Genomic DNA, 23414 nt, shown 5'->3' on the forward strand with positions numbered 1-23414 from the left:
AGCTTTGCGGGACACGCGGTCTGCGGGAGCTACGCAGATCTGCTGAGGTAGCATCAAAGTAGCTGTAGACGAACCACAAACCAATGAGTGTGATGGGGTTTTGGCTGCCAGCTTTAGTTTACCAGCCTCTAGTATAACATGGACAACACCATGAAGGGAACACATCTGGTATGGTCTCTGTAACACCAAACTCACTGGAAAAATACGATTGCAAAGTGTGAACCCCGAGCAGGTACTCAAGATACATCCATAAGAGAATCTGAGCCAGTGGGGGATATTCAATGTGGATTCTGTGTTAGTGGACATGAGAGAGTTACTGTCAAATCTCTTCAATGCGAAAATGTGTTTTTATATAGGGAGGAAGTGTGATAAGGTCTGCAATGTTAACACAGTTGAGCAAAATGTATATGAAAGATGAACACAAAAATATAGTAAAATATTCATAATTGTTCAATCTAGTCTGGTGGATCTATGGAATATATATATATATATGGGATATATTCTTTCAACTTTTCTGTTTGAAAGCTTTCAAGACAAACATCTGGAAACAAAATCCTGGCTCTGTCACCTCACTCTGTGACTTTGAGCAAAACACTGCATTGTACTGTATCTCAGTACCTCAACTGTGAAACGGGGACAGTAGGCAGAGGATTGCTGTGAAGATTGAATGTCCTGATACAGGTGAAAATGTTGAAAACACAATAAAAGTGCTAAGGGTCTGCTATCATGAGTCCCTGTGACTGGGACCTGACACCACCCAGGGCAGTGATGAGAAGCTTCTTACTGCCCAACACCATCCTGCCTCCCAGTGGGCCTCAGTGAACGTCCACCACATTCCCTCCCTTCACAGAAGCACTGCATGTGGTAAAGATGCCTCTACCACATCATGATTATTCATCCTTCTTCACCAGTGATTTTCAGGCTTACAGACATGAAAAGGGATAACCCCTGAAAGCAAGTGTAGAGCCCTTATTTTAAAGTGAGGTTTACATTACAAATTTCTCCTTTTGACAGGGCTAATTTCCTCCCTGTTATTTTGTTTCTGTGAACCAACACCAGAGGACAATGTCTAGGTGGAGACCACGGCCTCTCAACTGTTTGGAAATGTATACTTGAAATTCCAAAGATGTTTTTCTCCCTAATACCTTAAAAATAACACCTAACTACACATACCACTTATTATCTGTGACCTTGAACAATACCAAAATGTAGACACTTGTGGCAAACAGTAATTATGTAACCATTAAGTAAAACACTGCAGGTAATGTCTTGACACACAATGAGAGCTTCATAAAATATTCCCTCCCACTTGGGGGCTCACTGGGAAGCACAGAGCAAGGTACCCTGCCCACACTGAAAGTCTAATCACAGGACCTAAGTCTCTAATTCCCTTTCTTGAGTTTCTGTAAGAAAGCGAGAGGATCGATGTCATCAGAAGCAGTTACCTTAAGTAATTTCACTGCATGTTAGGAAAAAGCAACCCTTCCAATTCTGCATGGATGATGGGCCCAAGTCCAAGGCAATTACTCTGCACTCCTTTTTCTCCTTTTGGAATTCTCTCAAAATAGTTTCTTTAGTTCAACTGTCATGAATCTCTGGTTCCCTATTGACCCATCACCATCCAGTTTTGCTTTGGGGAGGCACACCTCTCTATCCTGCAATGGAGGATTGCAGGCTTGGCTCAGAGGTGGGGTCAAAAGACAACTGTATCCTGTTTTGGCCCAGGTGCAGCACAGAGAAGGGACGGATACAGAAGTGGAGGTATTAGGAAACCTTCTGGAATATTCGGCACCTCCTGGGAGGGAGGGACAGAGGTGGGGCCTCCTTTTCAGGAAATCACAGCACTGGTCCCAGAACTCACTTCTGTGCAGCCTCTCAGACTGTGGCCAGGCCTACCCGGTGAGTGTCCCTGTGGCCCATAGCCCTGTCTGCTCTCCATGCAAGTGCTCCGCGTGCCCCCTACCCAACCATGTCCTGCACGCATGTGGCTCTGGTGACCGGGGCCAACAAGGGCATAGGCTTTGCTATCACGCGTGACCTGTGCTGGCAGTTCTCAGGGGAGGTGCTGCTCACGGCGCGGGACACCTCGCAGGGCCAGACGGCCGTGCAGCAGCTGCAGGCCCAGGGCCTGAGCCCGCGCTTCCATCAGCTGGACATCAACCACAGGCAGAGCATCCGGACCCTGCGTGACTTCTTGCACAAGGAGTACAGGGGTCCTGACCTGCTGGTCAACAACGCGGGTATCGCCCACATGAGTAAGTGGATATGAGCTGGAAGGGGAGGCGGCCTCCATGAGGATGTCCAGGAATGATTGGTGGGGGTCTGAAATGCTGCTGGGGGGCCCTTAGCTCCTAGCTGATCTAGAACAGACTCCTGAGGGAAACAGGTCAGACTGGAGGCTACAGGGAGAGCAGAATCCTCTGAGACTTGCAAGTCTTCCCAGCAGAGGGCCTTTGCATTACCATGGAACAGACTCTTAGGGATCTCCTCCAGCTTTTCACAGTTTCTCTTGGATTGGATTTAGAGCAATTCAGTCACTTTTTAACTTATTTAGAAAAAAACAAGAAATTGTAAGAATGGTACACAGAGATTTGAGTCTGCCCCCTTCACTTAGCTCCCCTAATGGTGCTGTCTTATGACACTAAACAGTATGAACAGGCCAGGAAATTGGAATTGGTATTGGCACAATATTCTTAACTAAACAAGCCATTACTTGCAATTCACCAGATTTTACATGTAAAAAACAAAATTGCATCATCTTGGATTTTTACCACAAGTACTACTTAATTTATTAACTTTGTTTTCTCTCTCCCCTAAAAGTTCATGATTCCACACCAATTCATATTCAGGCAGAAGTGATAATGAAAACAAACTTTTTTGGTACCCGAGATGTCTGCACGGAGCTACTGCCTCTCATAAAACCCCAAGGTGAGTCTGATGAGGAGCCCAAGCTGCAGTGTTTCTCACATGATCTTGTTACCGCACAAAGGGCACTATCTGCTCGCCGCGAGACAAAAGCCGATCGTCAAGAGGCAAGATGGTGGAAAAGAAAGGGCAGTTTATTACAGCTTGCTAGCAAGAGGGAAGATGGCTGACTAACGTCTCAAAGAGGCATGTTACAGAACAAAGACTACAGGCCAGTTATATAGAGGGCTGGTCTCCAAGTGGGGGAGGCATCTGGTCCCCGGGTGGGGGCATCCATCTGATTACTGAGTGGAGGCATCCATCTGGTCTTAGTTCCTGGCAGTCCTTTGTTTTACCTGGTATGCATCAGAGACTGGAGCAACACCCTATACCCTGATCTCTCAGTCGTCATTGACGATGGCTATCAGCATAGACTCTCTGCCTGGGAGTCATCGCATTCCTAAGGAACTCAAAAGAAGAAAGTTATCAACTTATAGCAGCTGGGAGGGGCCATAAAGTCCAGAGTTAGTTATAGGTCATTCCAAGTCACAATATGGATTCCCCTCTACAATATGGCTTCACTTATGTCAACTTTGTATTGAGCCGGCATCAATCTGGCCCTCCCTGCCTCTGAGCTCATCTACAAGCCCCTGCTACCTCTCCCTGCTCAGCTCACTGGACTCCCTGTTGTGTCTCCACTGGGCCAGGTGCCCGTCTTCCTCAGGCTCTGTACCCAATGTCCAGCTGTCATTGGTGCTCTCTGTCCCGCTGGTCATTGCACAACTGGCTCTTTCTTATCTTTCAGGACTTCCTTCAAAAGTCCTCAAAGTGGGGCTTTACTTGCTCTGTGCCCTCACACACGAGTTCCTTGAGCATTCCATCCTGGACCCTCATTCCTCCCTCTCCCTCTCTCAGACTGATCTTATTCAGGCTAGTGGAGGCTTCACTACCCCCAATTCATTAGGTCCTCCTCAAATCTTTCACCTGTTTAGAACATTTCCAAAGTTCCAGAAACACATATTTGTCTTCTTGCCTCTCCATATCTTCCTGACGAACTCCCTTCCTCCCCTGAATTCTCACATCCAAAACAAACATTTTAAAAATGCACTTGTCCTTTCCCCAAATCATCTTGGTCACTGATCCCCCCATCCAGCCACCAGGATCATGGAGGTCACCATGCCTGCCCCCTTAATATCATTTACCTAGTCCTACGAGTGGTCTTACTCAGTTTTTCCCCAAGCCTTCTCTTCCATCTCAGCTCTACAACAGACCCTCAGCTGTCATTGCTGGACAATTGCAAACCCTCCTAAGGGACCTCCCATTGTAAGTCTTTTCGCACTGGACATTCCCTGTACTCTCTGCATGCTCACTCCCCTCCTGAAAATCATTCAGGAGCAAAGTCCAAGCCCTTAGCAAGGCTTGTAGGGATCTCTGCAATCTGAACTTCCTAATGCCAGGCTAATTTTAACTCCCTTTCAATATGCTCTGTTCAGGACAAAACAAACTATCGTATTTCTGTAGCTGTAAACTCCTGTAATACTTATCCGAAGGCGATGGGATGGAGGGAGCACGCATTAAACAGACCAATTAAGACAAGCAGATACTTTTAGAAGGATTGAGAGGTGTGGCTTGGAATTGAGTCCCATGCCCATAAAATTTACTCACAATTCTGCCTGTTTCCCTGTCCTCTCCTCCAGGAAAGTTCTGCTACTTCTTCTAACACTTGGTTCACTAGGGTCTCAAAGCTATTTTGCAGTCACCTGACCGCTTCACTCACCGCAACACCTGAGGGCAGCAATGGGGTTCCTTGTGCCACAACCACACATTCTACAGGTATTCACCTTAGAGTCATACTGATGTAATCTGGATGGGCATTTTTCTTACTTAACTGAGCTGTGTTAGTTCTTGCTGTGTCTGTGCTTGGTCCAGAAGGAGGAATGGGTACACTCACAGATGTGCTAAGACAGGCTCTATGCAAACAACTGATCTTCCCTCACCAAAGCTACAGTTGATAGAAATATACATACATGCTATATTCTCACTATGAGAGCAAGGTGTTCTTGCCCTTTGAAATAGGAGTGTCTTCCATTATTTGGGGGGAAAGGCAGCCACAGTGGTTCACGTTATCATGACTTTATTCTACCCTCTTTGGGGAGAAAATCTGAGACAAGTCCTAGCTAGGGTAACCAAAAGTAAATGCTGGCCCACCCCTCCCTTATCTCTGATCCTAGGATATGGAGAAACAATCTGGAACGGTTTCCACAGAATCTCTATGGGAAGCAGGAAACATCCAAAAAGGGAAAGTGCAGTTTGTTTTGGCATGGAAGGAGAAAAAGAAAGAGTATTGTGAACTTAAGGATTACTGAGCAATAGTAGGTGTGGATTTCTTTTCATTTTTAATCCTTTCCTTAAGGAGTTGTTCAGAAATACTCTAGACACACTAAGGATAAGAACCCACTCTGCCCATGTGCCCACCACTGAGCTTCACTAATCAATCAGTGTCAATACCATTAAAATCACTTCACCCCTTCCCTTCTCATGTCCCCAGTCTTCCCCAAGGTAAGCATCAACCTGAATTTGAAGAATGCTCTCTTTAATGTTGATAGGCTGTTATCTGATTTTTCTCTTTAAGTTATAATATATAGTTATTTTGAAAAGATATTAAGGGAAAACCGTCTCTGAGGAATGCAGCAAACACTTGAAATCTGGACGCTCTTCTTCATCACATATTAGCTTGAAGAGTCCTAGGAGGAAGTAAATGCCCTGGGTAAGGCTACACTTATCTAGCAAACCTTTAAAGAAGGTGTGATCAACCTTGATTTAAACAGGTACCACTGTTCAACATCCCAGATTCTGAAAAATCACTAGAGGAAGTTGGGGGGCAAATTACTGTACTAAAAGTATCTTCCACCTCTGACATTTTTTGGTTCTAGAAAGGATAGGTGGATGGACATTTCTTGATGTGATATGCTAGGAATTTTAGATATTGTCCCATTAAGAACATGGAGGCATAACGAAACTCAAGGTCACGTGCATAGCTGGGTGCAGAACTAAGTCATGTGGCATCCCAGCTAACTGTTCTTCCTACTACTTCGTGGTCCTCAAATATTTTCTGCTGAGGATACTGCTTTTCAAGGGAAGCTGTACCCAGGCAGGCCAGAGCGACATATTAGAAAAGAAGACTCAGCTTGAGTGGGGCCAATGTCTTCCTCAGCACAGGGCCCCCAGGGCACCTCAGGGAAACCCAAAGGGCTGCAGGAGACACAGTTTAAAAACCCTGCACTGTTTCATGAAAACTCCTTATTAATCCAGAGACTTAACATCAGGTACTCTTGGAATTAGAGACAAATGACCTCATGTGATAAATGTGAAATCCTAAAAGGTCCAGACAATGAGATGTGCACTTAATACCTCTGAATATACAATTAGAATCAAAATGCTTTTGAAGTTTGTTACTAGAGATGACATGATGACTAACAAATCCCTTGTTGTGCAGATGACTTTAGCTCTGGTTTTCAATGGTGAGAGTTTGCAGAGTGAAAAATAGATTCCGAGGCAGAGCCATTCAGGAACACACATCCCACAGAGAGTTCTTGAGCTGCTATTGTGTCTTAAGGGTACATGGGGACACGGTCTATCTGCTTCTGTTTATCTATGCCTTGAGGGAAAATATGGCATCCTTAAAGGAAATTCCTGGTCAGATATAGATAATGTCCTGGGTAAATTGTAACCCTGATACACACCCCAGCCCCACTAGCGAAAGAGTCCTTTCTTAGATGGGTGACATACTTTTCTCAATGATGTCAAGTGAGTATTAAAGGGCCACTGTTTCACACACACACACACACACACAGACACTCCTAGCACAAGAAGTGTGGGCCATTAACACCTCTTAGAGGATTAGCTGTGGCATTCCGGTGCAGTGTCCCTGAAAGCCATGAGTCCACTTTGGAGATGAAACACTTGGATCAGAGTCTTTGCTGTGTAACCTCCAACAAGTGCTTACTGCTTCCTGCCTGTGTGTTTCCTGTCCTGAGTTGTCAGACCAGAAGATCTACAGTCTCACCCGGCTCTGAGGGAGAGGCACCCAGGCAGCTGCCACCTCTTGGGGATTGGTCAGTGGGCGGGACTGGCATGGTGAAGAGGGACTGGGATGCAGCACCCACGTTAGGTATTTACCTACAAAGAGCTTAGGACTCCCCAGTCAGGCTTCCCCACTATGCACAGCTCAGTACTTTCCCAGCTGCTTCTCGACTTTCTGAGACAGAAAATACAATAGAAAAGAGGTCATCACTTCATTACAGTATAAACACCACAGAGAAAGTTAACGGTTTTTCTCAAACTACTGTCTAGACTAAAGTTTCTGAGAACATGATTTCAAAACCCTGTAAGTAATTGTAGCTGGCTTTCTGGGACACCAGTTGCGCGCTCTGGCTTCCTCTCCTGCAGTCTTTTATTTCTTCCTATCTTTCTGTGTGTTGGAACTTTGAATCATGACGTTATGTATTATTTTTAATGTGAGAGGCAGATAATATTATTGAGAATTAATAAAATTTTATTGGGACCTTTGACTGTGCTTGCTAAAACATTTCACAAAGAGGTTCAGTTTACTCTTATACCTCACATGTTCCAGATGAAAGGAAGGACTAGTATAATCGACCCATTTCTAAAATATGTTCATCCTAGAAGACTGCTGGAAGAAATAAAACAGTTTCTGTAATTGATTCTAATTCTAAGATTATTTATTGAGAGTCCTAGTGCCATGGATTATCTATTTTATTGAATTTTTTTTTTGCACTGCCATTCCTTTTGTAGGATGGAGCTCAAGTTCCCCGATTTTGACAGTCTTTCCCAATATTTACATTAAAAAGGGAGAGTTTCCTAATTTACTTGAACCTCCTATTCATGGTATGGTCGCATTTCTTTTTTATACCATTTAAAATATTCATTTAGATGTAAAAATAGTAAACTGTTTCTTTATACATGTTAATATAAATTTATGAATACTAACCAGAGTTTCCAAAAAAATTTAGTGAGAAATGTCTCATTGCTTTACACTTTTAACAGCTTTTTTGAGATATAATTCACATAACGTACACTTCACTCATTTAAAGTATACAATTCACAGGTTTTTGTATTTTTATTGAGGTCACTTTGGTTGATAATATTGTGTAAATTTCAGGTGTACTTCATTATATTTCAGCTTCTGTATAGACTGCATCATGTTCGCCACCAAAAGACTAATTTCCATCTGTCACCATACATACGTGCCCCTTTACCCCTTTTCACCCTCTGCCCCTCTGGTAACCACCAATCTGTTCTCCTTATCTGTATGTTTGTTTGCTTCTTTTTTTAACTACCACATATGAGTGAAATCATGCAGTATTTGTCCTTCTCTGTTTGACTTATTGCACTTAGCATAATGCCCTCAAGGCCCATCCATGTTGTCACAAATGGCACGACTTCATCCTTTTTTATAGGTGAGTAGTATTCCATTGTATATGTATACTACATCTTCTTTATCCTTTCTTCTGTTGATGGGCACTCAGGTTGCTTCCAAGTCTTGGCCATTGTGAATAATGCTGCAATGAGCATAGGGGTGCATACATCTTTTCCAATTAGTGTTTTCATACTCCTTAGATAAATACCCAGAAGTGGAATAGCTGGATCATATGGTATTTCTATTTTTAATTTTTAGAAATCTCCATACTGTTTTCCATAGTGGCTGCACCAGTTGCATTCCCACCCACAGTGTATGAGGTTTCCTTTCCTCCACATCTTCTCCGACACTTGTTATTTCCTTCTTTTTTTTTTTTTTTTCTTTTGGGGAGGAAGATTGTCCCTGAGCTAATATCTGTGCCAATCTTCCTCTGTTTTGTATATGGGATGCCACCACAGCATGACTTGATAAGCGTTGCTGGCTTGATGAGTGGTGCGTAGGTCCACGCCTGGGATCTGAACCCACAAACCCTCGAAGCAGAGCGCGCGAACTTAACCACTACATCACTGGGCCTGCCCCAACACTTGTTATTTCTTGTCTTTTTAGTAATAGCCATTCTGATGGGTGTGAGGTGATGTCTCATTGTAGTTTTGATTAACTTTTCAGTAATAATTAGTGATGTTGAACATCTTTTCATGTCCTTGTTGGCCATCTGTATATCTTCCTTGGAAAAATGTTTTTTCATATCCTCTGCCTGTTTTTTGATCAGGTATGGTTTTTTTGTTGTTGACTCATATGAGTTCCTTATGTATTCTGGAAATTACCCCCTTATGGGATACATGATTTGCAAATATTTTCTCCCAGTTGGTGGATTGTCCTTTTGTTTTGTTGATAGTTTCCTTTGCCGTGCAGAAGCTTTTTAGTTGATGTAGTCCTTTCTGTTTATTTTTTTCTTTTGTTTCCCTTGCCTGAGGAGACATGGTATTCCAAAACATACTGCTAAGACTGATGTCAAACAACATACTGTTTCTGTTTTCTTCTAGGAGATTTATGGTTTCAGGTCTTATATTCAAGTCTTTAATCCATTTTGAGTTAATCTTTATGTATGGCATAAAATAATGGTCAACTTTCATCTTTGGCATGAAGCTGTTAATTTTTCCAAACACTATTTCTTGAAGAGACTTTCTGTTCTCCGTGGTAATGTTCTTGGGTCTTGCTCAAACATTAACTGTCCATAAATGAGCAGTTGTATTTCTGGGCTCTCAGTTGTGTTCTATTGATCTGTTTGTCTGTTTTTCTGCCAGTACCATGCTGTTTTGATTACTATAGCCTTGTAGTATATTTTGAATTCATGGAGTTTGGTACCTCCAGCTTTGTTCTTGTTTTTCCGGATTCCTTTGGCTATGTGAGGTCTTTTATTGTTCCACATAAATTTTAGGATTCTTGATTCTATTTCCATGAAAAATGTCATTGGGATTTTGACTGGGATTTCATTGAATCCGTGTATTGCTTTAGGTAATATGGACATTTTAACTATATTTATTCTTCCAATCCAAGAGCACAAAATATGTTTCTATTCCTTTATGTATCTTCAATTTCTTTCAATAGTTGAAATTTCTTATAGTTGTCAATTTCTCATAGTTGTCAGTGTAAAGGTCTTTCACCTCCTTGGCTAAATTTATTCCTAGGTATTTTATTCTTTTTGTTGTGATTGTAAATGGGATTATATTCTTCGTTTCTCTTTCTGCTAGTTCATTATTAATGTATAGAAATGCACCTGATTTCTGTATGTTGATTTTGTACTCTGCAACTTGACCGTATTTGTTCATTATTTCTAATAGTTTTTTGGTGGGTTCTTTAGGGTTTTCTATATATAGAATCATGTCATCCACAAATAATGACAGTTTAACTTCTTCCTTTCCAATTTGGATCCTTTTTATTTCTTTTTCTTGCCTAATTACTCTGTCTAGGACTTCCAATACTATGTTGAATAAGAGTGGTTAGAGTCGGCATCCTTGTCTTGTTGCTGATCTTAGAGGAATAACTTTCAGATTTGCACCATTCAGTATGATGTTGGCTGTGGGTTTGTCATATTTGGCCTTTATTATGTTGAGGTACTATCCTTCTATACACATTTTGTTGAGAGTTTTATCATAAATGGATGCTGTATCTTGTCAAATGCTTTCTCTGCACCAGTTGAGATGATCATGTGATTTTTAGTCTATATTTTGTTAATGTGGTGTATCACATAGATTGATTTGTGGATGTTGAACCATCCCTGTATCCCTGGAATAAATCCCACTTGATCATGATGTATGATCCATTTAATGTATTGTTGTATGCGATTTCCTAATATTTTGTTGATGATTTTTGCATCTATGTTCATCAGCAATATTGGCCTGTAGCTTTCCTTTTTCGTGTTGTCCTTGTCTGGTTTTGGTATCAGGGTAATGTTGGCCTGGTAAAATAAGTTAAGAATCATCTCATCCCCTTCCTTTTTCGGGGCAAGATTTTGAGAATGATAGGTCTTAAATCTTCTTCGAATGTTTGGTAGAATTCACCAGAGAAGCTGTCTGGTCCTGGACTTTTGTTTTTTTCAAGGTTTTTGATTACTTTTTTTCATCTCTTTACTTGTGATTGGTCTATTCAGATTCTCTCTTTCTTCTTGATCCAGTTTTGGGAGGTTGTATGATTCTAAGAATTTATCCATCTCTCAAGGTTATCCAATGTGTTGGTGCAGAGATTTTCCTAGACTTCTCCTATAATCCTTTGTATTTCTGTGGTATCCATTATAATTTCTAATCTTTCATTTTTTATTTTATTTATTTGAGCATTCTCTCATTTTTTATTAGTGAATCTGGCTACAGGTTTGACACTTTTGTTTATCTTTTCAGAGAACCAACCCCTAGTTTCCTTGATACTTTCTGTTGTTTTTTGGTCTCTATTTCATTTATTTCTGCTCTGATTTTTATTATTTTCTTCCTTCTACTGATTTTAGGCTTTGTTCTTCTTTTTCTAATTCCTTTAGGTATATTGTTGCATTGCTTATTTGAGATTTTTCTTGTTTGTAGAGGTAGGCTTGTATTGCTATAAACTTCCCTCTGAGTGCTGCTTTCACTGCATCCCATAAGTTTTGGTAGGTTGTGTTTTCATTTTCATTTGTGTCCAGGTATTTTTTGATTTCTCCTTTGATTTCTCCATTGATCCAATCGTTGTTCAGTAGCATGTTATTTAGTATCCACCTATTTGTGACTTTTCCAGCTTTCTTCTTGTAGTTGTTTCATCACTGCATACCATTGTCATTAGAAAAGATGCTTGATATGATTTCAATCTTCTTGAATTTATTGAGGCTTTTTTTATCTTCCAACATATGGTCTATCTTTGAGAATGTTCCATATGCAGTTGAGAAGAATGTGTATTCTGCTGTTTTTGGATGGATTGTTTTATATATATCTATTAAGTCCATCTGGTCTACTGTTTCATTTAAGGCCACTGTTTCCCTGTGGACTTTCTGTCTGGTTGATCTATCCATTGATGTAAATGGGATATTAAAGTCCCGTACTATTATTGTGTTGCTTTCTATTTCTCCCTTTGGGTCTGTTAACACTTGCTTTATATACTTCGGTGCTCATATGTTAGATGCATAGATAATTAATAAGTCTTCTTGGTGGAATGTCCTTTTCATCATTATATAATGCCCATCTTTGTCTCTTGCTTTCTTTTTTGGCTTGAAGTCTATTTTGTGCATGAAAAGTATAGCTGCAGCAACTTTTTTTCCTTGCCAGTATCATCTTCCATCCCTTCACTCTGAACCCATTTTCTCTTTAGAGCCGAGATGTGTTTGCAGGAGTCAGCATACTGTTGGGTCTTGTATTTTAGTCAATCCAGCCACTTCGTGTCTTCTGATTGCTGAATTCAATCCATTTACATTTAGAGTGATTATTGATATTTGAGGGCTGAATATTGCCATTTTATCTTCTCCTTTCTGGTTGCTTTATGTTTCCATTGTTTTTTTTTCCTTGTACTTCAGTCTGCCATTTCAGTTTGGTGGTCTTCTGTGATGTTTTTCTCAGGGTCCTCTATATTTATGATTTGTCACTCTGTTCTGTTTTTTGTTTTATGGTTACCATGAGGTTTGAATAAAAGATCTCCTACATGAGATAGTCCTTTTCATGCTGATAGCAACTTCTCTCCATAGCCTATGCAGGTTCAATCCTTTTCCTCTTCCCAGTCTATGTTTTAGTTTTCAGAAATTATCCTTTTCTGTGTTGTGAGTTTTTTACCAAATTGAAGTGCTTATAGTTATTTTTTATTCTTTCTTTCCTATTACCCTTTATGTTGTAATTAAATGTTTACTTAGTTATTCGGATATAGAGTTGCAATTTTCTGATGTACACACCCTGCCACCACTGAAGTGGACAGTGGCTAAGCCACGAGTGCCATCTCTGCCCCTACAGCCTCTGGTCACCAGCACATGAACGTGTGTGAGAATCCAAGTTTTGGATCACCACCACCAGGGGAAGGGGAGGTGGCTTCTCCCCTAGTTCCACTAACCCTTGCAGGTCTAGTCCACCCACCTTCAGATGTATAGATGCATGCATCACTCAGGCATTCTGGTGGGCTGTGCAGGGAGTCCTTTGTTGATCAATAGAGGACAACTGCTTGACACTTATGGGATGAAAGTAGCCATAGACAATCCACACACCAATGAGTGTGACAGGGTTTTGGCTGCCTGCTTTAGTTTCCCGGCCTCTGGTATAACATGGACAACACCATGAAGGGAACACATCTGGTGGGGTCTCTTTAACACCAAACTCATTGAAAAATTACAACTGCGAAGTGTGAACTGTGAGTGGGCACTCAAGATACATCCGTAAGAGAATCTGAGCCAGTGGGGGAAATTCAATATGGATTGTGTGTTAGGAGACATGAGAGAGTTACTGTCAAATCTCTTCAATGCGAATGTGTTATTTACGTAGAGAGGAAATGTGATGAGGTCTGCAACATTAACACAGTTGAGCAAAATATATACGAAAGATGAACACAAAAATATAATAAAGTATGCATAATTGTTCAACCTAGAATGGTGGATATATGAGTGTTTACTATACTATTCTTTCAACTTTTCTGTTTGAAACCTTTCAAGACAAACATCTGGAAACAAAAAATTCTGGCTCTGTCACCTTACTCTGTGACTTTGAGCAAAATACTTCATTGTACTGTATCTCAGTACCTCAACTGTAAAATGGGGACAGTAGACATAGGATTGCTGTGAAGATTAAATGTCCTGATACAGGTGAAAATGTTGTAACCGTGATAATAGTGCAAAGTGTCTTCTATCATGAGTCCCTGTGATTGGGTCCTAACACCACCCAGGGCAGTGATGAGAAGCTTCTTACTGCCCATCACCAAGCCTGCCTCCCAGTTGGCCTCAGTGAACCTCCACCACATTCCCTCCCTTCACGGAAGGACTCCAAGTTGTAAAGACCCTCTACTGTCATGATTATTCTTCATCTTCACCAGTGATTTTCAGGCTTACAGAAATGAAAAGGGAAAGCCCCTGAAGGCAAGTGTAAGTCCCTTATTTTAAAAGAGAGGTTTACAGTTCCTCCTTCAACAGGGTTGTTTATTTCTTCTCTGTTATTTTGTTTTTATAAACTGACATCAGATGACAACCACGTCTGGGTCAAGACCATAGCATCTCAACTGTTTGGAAATGTGTACTTGAAATTGCAAAGATCTTTCTTTCTTAGTACCTTAAAAATAACACCTAACTATACATACCACTTATTATCTGTGACCTTGGACAAAACCAAAATGTAGGCACTTTTAGCAAACAGGGATTACATAACCATTCAGGAAACATTGCAATCAATGGCTTGGCACATAGTAAGAGCTTCATAAAACACTCCCTCCCACTTGGGAGTTCACTGGGAATCACTCAGCAAGGTATCCTGCCCACACTGAAAGTCTAATCACAGGACCTAAGCCTCTAATTCTCTCTCTTGAGTTGCTCTTAAGAAAGCAAGGGGATCTATGCCCTCAGAAGCAGTTACGCTAAGTAATTTCACTGCATGTTAGGAAAAAACAATCCTTTCCATTCTGCAATGGATGCTGGACCCAAGTCCAAAGCAAGTACTCTGCACTCCTTTTTGTCATTTTGGGGCTCTCCCAAAATGGTTTTTTTAGTTCAACTGCCATGAGTCTCTAGTTCCCTATGGACCCATCACCAACCAGTTTTGCTTTTGAGGAAGCACACCTCTCCAGCCTGCAACGACTGCTTAGCTCAGAGGTGAGATCAAAAGAGGACTGTGTCATGGTTTGGCCCCAGGTGTAGTGCAGAGAAGCAGTAGACGCAGGAGTGGAGGTATTAGGAAAACTGGAACATTCGGCCCCTCCTAAGAGGGAGAGATGGAGGTGGGGCCTCATTCTCAGGAAATCACAGCACTGGATCCCAGAACTTATTTCTGTTTGGCTTCTCTAACCGAAGCCAGGCCTCCCCAGCTTGGGCCCCCCATGGCCCATAGCCCTGTCGTCTCTCCATGCAAGTGCCCTTCTTGCCCTCTACCCAGCCATGTGCTCTTATGCCCATGTGGCGCTGGTGACCAGGGCCAACAAAGGTATCAGCTTCACCATCACATGCGACCTGTGCTGGCAGTGCTCAGGGGACGTGCTGCCCCTGGCACAAGATGAAGTGCTGGGCCGGGCATCTATGCAGCAGCTGCAGACTGAGGGCATCAGCCCCTGCTTCCACCAGCTGGACATCGATACCTGCAGAGCATCCTTGCCCTGCACGACCCCCTGCGCATAGAGTACAGGGCCTCGATGTGCTGATCAACAACACGGGTATAGTCTTCAAGACTAAGTGGATGTGAATTCCAAGGACAAGCAGCATCTGTGAGGGCAGCCAGACAGGGTGGGATGGGCCCTGAAACGCTATTGCGGGGCTCTTACCTCCTATGGGATCTAGAATGGACTCCCTAGGTAAGAGGACAGACTGTAGTGTGCATGGAAATCCAAATCCTCTGAGATTTGCAAGGCAGAGGGCCTTTGCATTACCATGGAACAGACTGTTAGGGATCTCCTCCAAGATTTCACAGTTTCTCTTGGGTTGGACTTTAGAGCAATTCGGTGACTTTTTAACTAATTTTGAAATAAACAAGAAATAGTCAGAATGGTACACAGAGATCCCATTCTGCACCCTTCACATACTCTCCCCTAATGGTGCCATCTTATGACACTATACAGCATTAACAAGCCAGGAAATTGACATTGACACAAAACTGTGAACTAAACTGAGGCATTACTTAGAATTCAGGAGATCACACATGGAAAAACATTTTTGTATCACTCTATGGATTTTTACCACATGGTTACTATTTACTAACTCTGTTCTCTTTACCCTTAAAACTCCTGACTCCACACCTTTCATATTAAATCAGAACTGGTAATAAAAACAAACTTTTTGGTACCCAAGATGTCTGCACAGAGATACTGCCTCTCATAAAACCCCAAGGTGAGTCTGATGAAGAGCCCAAGCTAGTGTTTCTTGCATGATCTGGTCCTCCCTGCCTCTGATCTCATCTACAGGCTCCTTCTACCTCTCTCTGCTAAGCTATACTGGACCCCTTGTTGAGTCTCCACTGGGTCAGGTGCCCTTCTCCCTCAAGCTCTGTACACTCTTGTCCAGTGGTCATTGGTGTTCTCTATCCCACTGGTCTTTGCACAACTGACTCTTATCCTTCAGATCTGTGTTCAAAGTTCTCCTCAGAGAAGCCATTTACTTGCTCCACGCCCCTCACATGTTTAAGATCCCTAAGGATTCCATCCCGGACTCGCTCTCAATCCTCCCCCTCTCCCAGAGTGATCTTATTCAGGCTAGTGAAACCTTCACTACCCCAATTTATTAGGCCCCCCTAAAATCTGTCACCTGCCTAAAACATTCCCAGAGCTCCAGACACATTTTGTCTTCCTGCCTCTCCTTCTCCTGATGCCATCTCTCCCTCTCCTGAACCCCTATATCTAAAGCGTTTCCAGAAGACAATCATTTTTTCCTCCATATCATCTTGGTCACTGTCCCCACCATCTGCCCACCAGGATCTTGGAGATTACCATGGGGCCACCTTATTATCACTTACCAGGTCCTAAGACTTGTCCTGCTGATTTCTCCAAAGCCTCCTCCTCCATTCTGGCTGGGGAATAGACCATCAGCTGTCATTGCTGCACAATTGTAAACCCCCTATGGGACCTCCCTTCTTGAGTCATTTCCCTTATGGACATTCTCTGTACTCTCTGCATGCTCATTCCCCTCCTGAAAATCCTTCACAAGCAAAGCCCAGGCATTTAGCAAGGCTTGCAGGGACCTCTGTTATCTGACCTGTCTAACACCAGTCTCCTCTTAACTCCCTTTGAATATGCTATATTCTGGACAAAACAAACTATCACATTTATTTGGATGTAAACAACTGTAATACTTTCTCCAAGGTAATGGGATGGAGAGGAACTACCACCCATTAAATACACCAATTAAGACAAGCAGATACTTCTAGAAAGATTAAGAGGTGTGGCTTGGAATTTAGTACATGCAGGTACTGTTTGTGTGTGTGTGTGTGTGAGAAAGATTAGCCCTGAGCTAACATCCGTTGCCAATCCTCTTCTTTTTGCTGAGGAAGATTGGCCCTGGGCTAACATCCGTGCCCGTCTTCCTCTTCTTTATGTGGGATGCCGCCACAGCATGGTGATGTTGCTCAGGGCAAGTTACCCCAGGAGGCACCACTCTGGTATGCGGATTATTTCGAGCTGAAGACAATAAGGACTCAGAGAGCTCAGGAAGAATATTTGAGTTTCCCCTCCCAAACTGCCTAAAGAATTTAAAACAAAAGATCTGTTTCAGGAAGGAGTTATTATCATGATGGCTGTAAATATAATGTAAAATAGATGTTACAATAGGAAAGGCACCAACAAGCCCATCTTATTGGAAGTTCTGTCTCTCTGGCCACATTCTCTGGATGATGGCCCTGCAAGGAGTTGCCAGACAAACATTTACATTTATAAGGGAAATCTCCATTTGTATTGGGAAGAAGGGGGATGACCTCATTTCTAGAAACTTATCAATGTGGAAGGTGAGGCCTTAAATCTGCATAATAACCTTACTCTTGTTTACAGTGCTTTAGTGGTAATCTCCTGTAACTGACTCCCCCCACCCCCAACATCCTCCTTTGTCATTGGCTGAACATGGTATTTAAGATGAGAATTTCCAGTATTGTGTTGAGAAACGCAGTGTCCCTGCTTTCTCCCATGTATACATGTTATTAAACTTGGTATTATTTTCTCCTGCTAACCTGTCTTGTTAATTATTTGGCCAGCCATAAGAACCTTAAGGAAAAGGACAGAGGGAGATTCTTCCTCTTCCCCCGACAATGGCTTGATGAGCAGTACATCGATCCACACCTGGGATCCGAACCTGCAAACCCCAGGTGGCCGAAGCAGAGCACATGAACTTAACCACTATGCCACGGAGCCAGCCACACATGCATATACTGTTTACTCTCAACTTCTGTCCTGTTTCCCAGTCTGGTCCTCCTGGGAAGTTCTAATACTTCTTCTAACACTTGCTTCACTAGGGCTTCAAAAGGCATTTCTTTTAAAATCCCTGACCCCTTCACTCACCCCAACACTTAGGGCAGCAATGGAGTTCCTTGTGCCACCAACAAACGTTTAACATGCATTCCTCTTGGAATCATACTAATGAATTCTGGATGGATAATTTTCTTCCTTGAATGGCCTATGTTAGTTCTTGCTGTGTCTGTGCTTGATCCACAAGGAGGAATGGGTGCACTCAGAGGTTTGCTAATGCGGGCTCTGTTCAATCAATTCATCTTGTCTCATCAAAGCTAGATTTAATGGAAATGTAAATAGATGCTATATTCATGGTATACAACAAAATTTCTTGCCTTTTGAAATAGGAGAGTTCTTCCATTATTTGGGAGGAAAGGCAGCCACAGTGGTTCACGTTATCATGACTTTATTCAACCCATTTTGGGGAGAAAATCTGGGACAAGTTCTCGCTAGGGTAACCAAATGTAAATGCTGTCCCTCCTCCCCCTTATCTGAGATCCTAGGATACAGAGAACAATCCAGAAGGGGTTCCATACAATCTCTGTGGGAAGCAGAAAACATCCAAAAGAGAAATGTGCAGTTTGTGGCTGGTGTGGAAGGAGAAAAAGGAAAAAGGAAAATGAATGAGTATTGCGACCTTAAGGATTACTGAGGATCATAGATGTGGATTTCCTTTTATTTATAATCCCTTCCTTAAAAGAGTTACTCAGAAATACTCTAGCCACACAAAAGATAAGAATCTACCCAGCCCAGATACCCACTATCGAGCTTCACCAATCAATCAATATCAATGCCATTTAAATCCCTTGACTGCTTCCTATCTCATTTCCCCACTGTTCCACAAAGTAAGCATCATCCGGAATTTGAAGAATGCTCTCTCTAATGCTGGTAGTCTGTTATTCAATTTTTTTCTCCTTAAATTATAATATATATGTGTTTTGAAAAGTTATTAAGGAAAAACCATCTCTGAGGAATAAAGCAAACATTTGAAATCTGGACACTCTTGTTCATCACATGTTAGCTTCAAGTGTCCTAGAAGGATAGAAATGGCATTGTTAAGGCTACACTTACCAAGTAAAGCTTTAGAAAAGGTGTTATCAACCTTGATTTAAACAGGTACGAATTTTCAACTTCCTACAGTCTGAGAAATCACTAGAGGAAGTTGGGTGGGAAATTGCTATACTAAAGGCATCTTCCACCTCTGACAATTTGCAGTTCTAGAAAGGATGAGTGGAAGGACGTTTCTTAATATGATGGGCTAAGCATTTTAGAAATTGTCCCCATTTAGAACATGGAGGAAAAATGAAACTCAAGGTCACATGCACAGATGGGTGCAGACCTAGTTCTTGTGGCACCCAAGCTAATTGTTTTTCCTACTTCTTAGTGGTCCTTAAATATTTTATGCCAAGGATACCGTTCTTCAAGTGAAGCCGTACCCAATTAGGCCAGAGATACAGATGAGAAATGCAGACTGAGCTCACGGGGGCCAATGTCTTCCTCTGGGTGCCACAGGGAATCCATAAGGGCTGCAGGAGACACATTTTAACACCCTGCACTGTTTCACGAAAAGCCGTTATTAATCCAGAGACTTAACAACAGGCACACTTGGAATAAGATAAAAATGGACTTGAGTGATGAATGTGAAATCATAAAAGGTCCAGAGTACCAGAGGTGCACTTAATGTCTCTGAGTAGACAATTAGACTCAGGTAATATTTTTGAATTTTGTTCCTGGAAATGAGATGATGTCTAAAAGATCCCTTGTTGTCCAGATCACGTTGGCTCTGGTTTTGAATGGTGAGAATTTGGGAGTGAAGAAGAGATGCTAGGGCAGAGCCATTAAGGCACAGTCATCCCACAAAGAGTTCTTGAGCCGTACCGTCTGTCAAGCCCTGGGGACATGGTCTGTGTGTTTCCATTCATTTACACCTTTGAGGGGAAATATGGTTTCCTTAAAATAAATCCCTGGTCATATACCAAATAACGGCCTGGATAAATTGTAAGCCTGACACACACCCCCGCCCCACCAGTGAAAGAGTCCTTTCTTCGATGGGTGACATACTTGTCCCCTCGATGTGTAATGACTATTAAAAGGGCTACTGTTTCACACACACACACACCCTAAGCATAAGAAAGTCTGATGGCCCGGAACACCTCTTAGAGGATTAGCTGTGTACATTCCACTGCAGTGTCTCTTAACTGCAGTCTGAAAGCCATGAGTACACTCTGGAATTGAAACACTTGGATCAGAGTCTTTGCTGTATAACTCTGACAAATGCTTCCTGCTTCCTTCCTCTGTGTTTCCTGTTCTGAGTTGTCAGACCAGAAGGATCTACAATCCCACCCAGCTCTGAAGAGAGGAACCCAGGCAGCTGCCACCTCTTGGGGATTGATCAGTGGGAGGAACTGACCTGGGGAAGAGGGACTGGGATGCAGCACCCACAGCCAGGAATTTACCTACAAAGACCTTTTAGCTCCTGGTCAGGCTTCCCTACTGTACAAAGTGACTATTTTCTCAACTGATTCTAGACTTTCTGAGACAGATAATAGAATAGAAAAAGAAAAGAAATAGAAATAGAAAAGAGGTCACCACTTCATTACACTGTATAAACAGCCTAGAGAAGTAGCGTTTCTCCATCTACCTTCTAGACTATAGTCTCTGAGAATATGATTTTAAAGCCCTATAAGTAATTGTAGCTGCCTTTCCAGTATATCTGGCTTCCTCTTCCCCTGTCTGTTTTTTCTTTGTCCTTCTATGTGTTACAATTTTGACTCATTAAGTATGCATTATTTTTATTATGAGGGAGGCAGATAATAACTTTGAGAAAGAATTAAATTCTATTAGGATCTTTGACGGGTCTAGTAAAACATTTCACAGAGAGGTTCAGTTTACTCTTATACTTCACATGTCCCGGATGATAGGAAGGACCGGAATAACTGACCCGTTTGTAAAATGAATTCATCCTAGATGACTGTTGCAAGATTACTAAAACAGTTTCTCTAATTCATTGCAATTATCTAAAAGATTATTTATTGAGAGTCATAGTGCCATGGATTATCTTTTTCGTTGAAATTTTTTTGCATTGCTATTCCTTTAGTAGACTGGATCTCAAGTTAACTGAAGGTAACAGTAATTCTAATATTTACATGAAAAAGGGAGGGTTTCCTAATTTATTTGAATCTATTGCTGGTGGTATGGTCTCATGACTCTTTATAATGCTGGTGGTATGGTCTCATGACTCTTTATAATGTTTAAAATATTCATTTATATGTAAAAATAGTAAGCTCTTTCTTTATGCTTGTTAATATAAATTCATTTATATGAATATTACTATATTTCCAAAAAAAAATAGTGAGAAATTTGTCATTGCTTTACACCTTTAACAGTTTTGTTGAGATATAATTCACATCCCATACACTTCAACCATTTAAAGTATACAATTCAGTGGTTTTCAGTGTAAGTGCAGAGTTGTGGAACCATAACCTCATTAAGATTAAAACATTTTCATCACTCCAAAAAGAAATCCTATCGAACCTTTGTTTCTCTGTTCCTCTTAGCCCTAAACACCAATATTCTACTTTTTGGCTCCAGATTTTGTCACTCTGACAAAATCATATGTGTAGAATCATATAACATATGGTGTTTTGTGACTGGCCTCTTTAATTCAGCATAATCTTTTCAAGGTTCATCCATGTTGTAGGATGTACTTCATTCCTTTTTATAGCATCCTTTAATAGTCCAGTTTTCCCCTGCCCCACTCCATCACCATATTGCCAAGACATTAGTCACTGTTCCTGAGTGGATAAAATCCCAAACATAGAGAAAACAGCATGCAATTCAGCCCACTGAGCTGATTTGTTTTTACCTTCCTCGATCAGAGACTGAGCCTTCCAGAGCAGTTGCTGTCCATTCACCTAGGAGCTGCCATCCATAAACCAGGCAGCTCTTTGTTGGTCAAGATAGACCTGCTCATAGAGCACTGCCAGTGACCGTAACATCCTCAAGTGGTCACAAAGGCAGCCTTTGACGCTAACGTGTACCTCCTTACATTCCCCATAACATATTCCTCTATAAACCATTTTCATATTCTTTTGGAAGTTCTCAGCACTCCCATCCACAATAGAACATTTCTATAACATCATCCAAGACATTATGGGTAAAACAAGTTTCAAGATTGTATCATGTCTTTCACTCATAGAGGCAGTCCTAATAAATACTCATAGCAAACTGGAAATTGTCTCTTGAGTGGACAAAAATCTCAGTGATATTGGTATTTATCAGTCTTGTACATGCTTTCTAGGTAATGATCTGTGTTGCATTTTAGGCAGAGTGGTTAATGTCTCCAGCATAATGAGCTTCATGGCTCATAAAAACTGCAGCCCATAATGGCATGAGGAGTTTACAAGTGAGACCCTCTTGGAGGAGAGATGGTTAGGGCTCATGAACAACTTTGTGGAACACGCAAGGAATGAAGTGCACATAAAGGAAGGCTGGACTGATATCAAGGCCACGATATGTGCAGTGTCAAAGGTGGGCATCACAGTCCAGCCCAGAATCCATGCCAGGAAACTGAGTGAGCGGAGGAGAAGGGACAAGATCCCCCTGAATGCCTGCTGCCCAAAGTGGGTGAGAACCGACATGGGGGGCCTAAAGCCATAAAAATGCCAGAAGAAGGAGCAGAGACCCTCATGTACTTGGTCCTTTTGTCCACAGATGCTGAGGGTCCTCATGGAGAGTTTGTTATGGAGAAGAAAGTTGAAAAATGGGGACTCCTTTAGAATTTCCTCCATTGTTCTAGTATGTTTTGAGCTCCGCTTTGACTGAAAGGACACTTACACCATCAAAAGTATCCCTATCCAAAAAAAAAAAGGAATCACAATACCCCTATAGAGTACTCATTTAGACTTGTTTTGGGGGAGGTTTTTGATTACTCTTTCAATCTCTTTACTTGTGATTGATCCATTCAGATTCTCTGCTTCTTCTTGATTCAGTTTTGGAAGGTCGTATGTTTCTAGGAATTTATCCATTTCCTATCATTTCCTATAGTTTTTCATAGTATTCTCTTATAATCCTTTGTATTTCTGTGGTATCCATTGTAATTTCTCCTCTTTCATTTCCAATTTTATTTGTTTGAGTCTTCCCCTGTTGTTCTTAGTGAGTCTGGCTAAGGGTTTGTCAATTTTGTTTATCTTCTCAATGAACCAGTTCTTAGTTTCGTTGATCCTTTCTACTTTTTTTTTTTTTTGGTATCTATTTCAATTATTTCTACTCTAATTTTTATTATTTCTCTCCTTCTGCTGACTTTGTGCTTTGTTTTATCTTCTTTTTTCTGTTTCTTTTAGGTATAGTTTAAGATTACTTCTTTGAGATTTTTGTTTGTTTGTTAAGGTGGCCCTGGGTTGCTATGAATTTCCCTCTTAGGACCGCTTTTGCTGCATCCCTTATGAGTTGG

The 23414-nt window shown here is 41.6% G+C and overlaps 2 pseudogenes; both read left to right on the plus strand.

Moving 5' to 3' along the window:
* The first annotated feature begins 1413 nt into the window (after positions 1–1413).
* Positions 1414–22740, plus strand: LOC131392980 (carbonyl reductase [NADPH] 1-like; annotated as a pseudogene).
* On the plus strand, positions 14919–15901 carry LOC131392989 (carbonyl reductase [NADPH] 1-like; annotated as a pseudogene).
* Positions 22741–23414: the final 674 nt, after the last annotated feature.

Source organism: Diceros bicornis, chromosome 27, assembly GCF_020826845.1.
Source record: "Diceros bicornis minor isolate mBicDic1 chromosome 27, mDicBic1.mat.cur, whole genome shotgun sequence".
In the NCBI taxonomy this organism is placed as follows: domain Eukaryota; kingdom Metazoa; phylum Chordata; class Mammalia; order Perissodactyla; family Rhinocerotidae; genus Diceros; species Diceros bicornis.